Source organism: Hakea prostrata, chromosome 6 (genome assembly GCF_041222555.1).
Source record: "Hakea prostrata isolate BN-2017 chromosome 6, UWA_Hpros_2, whole genome shotgun sequence".
NCBI classification, from domain to species: Eukaryota; Viridiplantae; Streptophyta; class Magnoliopsida; order Proteales; family Proteaceae; genus Hakea; species Hakea prostrata.
In genome coordinates this window covers 566362-569178 of record NC_142605.1, presented here as the reverse complement: position 1 = coordinate 569178, position 2817 = coordinate 566362, and positions in this window count along the sequence as shown.

Genomic DNA, 2817 nt, shown 5'->3' with positions numbered 1-2817 from the left:
GTTATTTTAACTCATTATTATATTTGGGATTGCTGCTGTGGAAGGTTAGTAGGCGGAAGACATGTGTTGGAAGGTGAAAGAAGTGTGGATTACAATTTGTATCCATTCCCTCATCAGTTTTGCGAATCTAGAAGAGGTAAGTGATTCCCCTTCACTCCATTCTCTTCCCTCATCTTTGGAATGGTGAAGATCCATCTCCTTTATGTTGAAGTGACCTTATTATGATTGGTTCTATTCTTTACCTATGATTTTGTGAAGATCTTGTCCAAAAACGAATGTGAAACCCAGCCCTAACCCTGACTCGGAAACCCTATTGTTTGTAGGTCCAGCAACCCGAAGTAAGGCAAGAAGTCAGCTTTGGGCCATTTCAGTTGAAGACTTGATGGCTGGAGTGGAATCCTTGAGTGTGGATGTCAGTGTCCCTTCTATGGAAGCTGCACACTGATGAAGATTGGATTAGTTGATGGATTTGGAGTGCTCTCTGTATTGGTTCGAAGGCATTTCTACCTACTAGGTATGTCACTTTAGGTGTGTGTAAAACCCCTTGATGTTTGGACTTGATCTGAGCCTTCAATTCCCTGTTTTGAAATTGCTGCTCTGATTGGTCGACCAATAGATTCTGTTTTTGAAATTTAAATCGTGGCTACTCTATTTAAGTCTAATCTCGGGAATACTCCGCCTCATCTGCCTCCTAAGCCTCTGGAACGAGTTAGAACCCTATTCTAATCGCTTCCCTTGCATCCTGGGTTGATATCTCGTAAGAACTCAAGCAATCTTCATCCTCCTGCATCAAAGGTATGTGTATGATCTCTTTCCTCTCTATCTCTGATTTTCTTTTCTTAAATCTATTCTTGATTGAGATCAGGAAGATGATGCTGCATTCTTGCAACCATCTATTCCATGATCTCATCATGTTCCTTGAGATCCATGATCATCATCATGATCTCAACCCTTGCCAATTGAATCCTGGAAACCCTAACCTTTGAAACCCTAACCTTGTGTGGTCATCTGGAGAACCTTTGGTAATTCCCCATGAGAGGGAAACCTCTTGGGTAAAATTTATATGAACCTAAACTTTATCATTGAAAGATTCTTCTTGTTATTTTTGACTAACAATTTACCTCCCTTCATCCGGAACTCTCAACCTTTTCATGGGAACCAAAAAGGGTGAAACCCTAATTTCTTGGGTAAGATCAAGAACCCCTATTTTGATCATATTAGAAGACTCTCACTTTATTTTCTTTACTAGAATTGTAACCTATTAATTTTAATTCCTTACCCTTGATCATATTATATTTTTCCTTCATAATCTATGTTTAACCTAATTAGGTTAACTTTCTGGTTCCTGAGTTGTGACCTGGAAACTTGATTTGATTAATGGTTTGTTGTCCTCTATAGACTTAGATGTTTCCATTAAAGTTTCCCCCTTATTTTGTACCCTTTTGAACCACCAAATTCGGATTCATATTCTAAAAATTCTGATTTTTGAAGGCTATCGTGTCTTCGTTGGTCGACTCATTGGTCGATCAGGGCGATAGACCAATCAGTCAACCAATGGGTACAGCAACCCCATTCTTGGTCTATTTTGATTGAATTGTGATCTTTCCTTCTATGTATCTTTCCTAACTCATAGTATACACTTGTTTAAGACTCTTTTCACAGATTTAGTCAAGGTCTTACTTGATTCTCTAAGTTCCTTTACGAATTAGAAGGTAAGGACAGTTATTTCCTTAACTACATAGATTACTTGTTCTTTGGTTTCTACTTTGTGAAACTATGAGATTACCTACTGTTGTTGTACTTTAATTCTGATCTCCTACTGTGAGAACAGTAGCACTTGTTTATATCATCTTTTTCATTATTCATGTTATATGAATTACTTATTAATGCTTAATCTGATTTTGCTTTTACATTCTCTTTTATATGATGAACTACTGGTTGTGTATGTCATGACTGATCTGAGAATGTGTTTGATTAAGTTTGGTTTGGGATTGGGAGGTGTCCTTTTGACACTTCTGTCCTTGGACATTATCGGAAATAGTATGGGATGTTTCCAGGGTTGCCCATCGACACTTTCCCGAATCATTGGTTGTCATACCTAGGGCTGTCTAGCAGTGTTTAGTTAGGTTGTACCCCTGTTATATCATACCCGATTCGGAAGGGTATTGAGACCGAACGACCCGTGGTAGCAATGGGGATTCGTGGGCGCTCAAGACCGGTAGCCAATCCGTGAGAGGACATGGATCACATTGTGGATACTCGAAAGAGGCCATTTATCGGTAGGGTTGCATATGGTTAGAATTGGGCTCACGGGCGCTCAAGACCGGTAACCAACCCGTGAGAGGACGTGAGAGCTTCCCATTTACCATATGTGGATGACCTATAGGGTTGATGAGTCCGTAGTCAGGGACTATTAGGACTCTAGTGGAAAGGATACAGAAAGGATCGCCAGGGGCGAGGAATGGAAGTATCTGGACCTGACTTGATGTAACTGAGTAGATGACTTGCATTGGGCTAGGCTTTTCACTGACATGTGCTGGTACTTATGCCAAATGGTTGTGAGAGAGTGTGTTGACTTAACCCCCTGCCGTCGGACCCACTACCAAAAGGCGTTGTGTGATTGACCTACCCAAAGAAGTACAGTGCTATGACTTAAAGCATGTCTGCATAGAGACCAGCATACATAGAGTTTAGATGCATACATACATTACTTGTCTCATATTGCATTGCATCTTGTTATGGTTTGCTTCCATGTTATTTATGTTGTTATGGATTAACTACCTTATTGAGTTTCTTCGAAACTCATTCCTTTTGTAC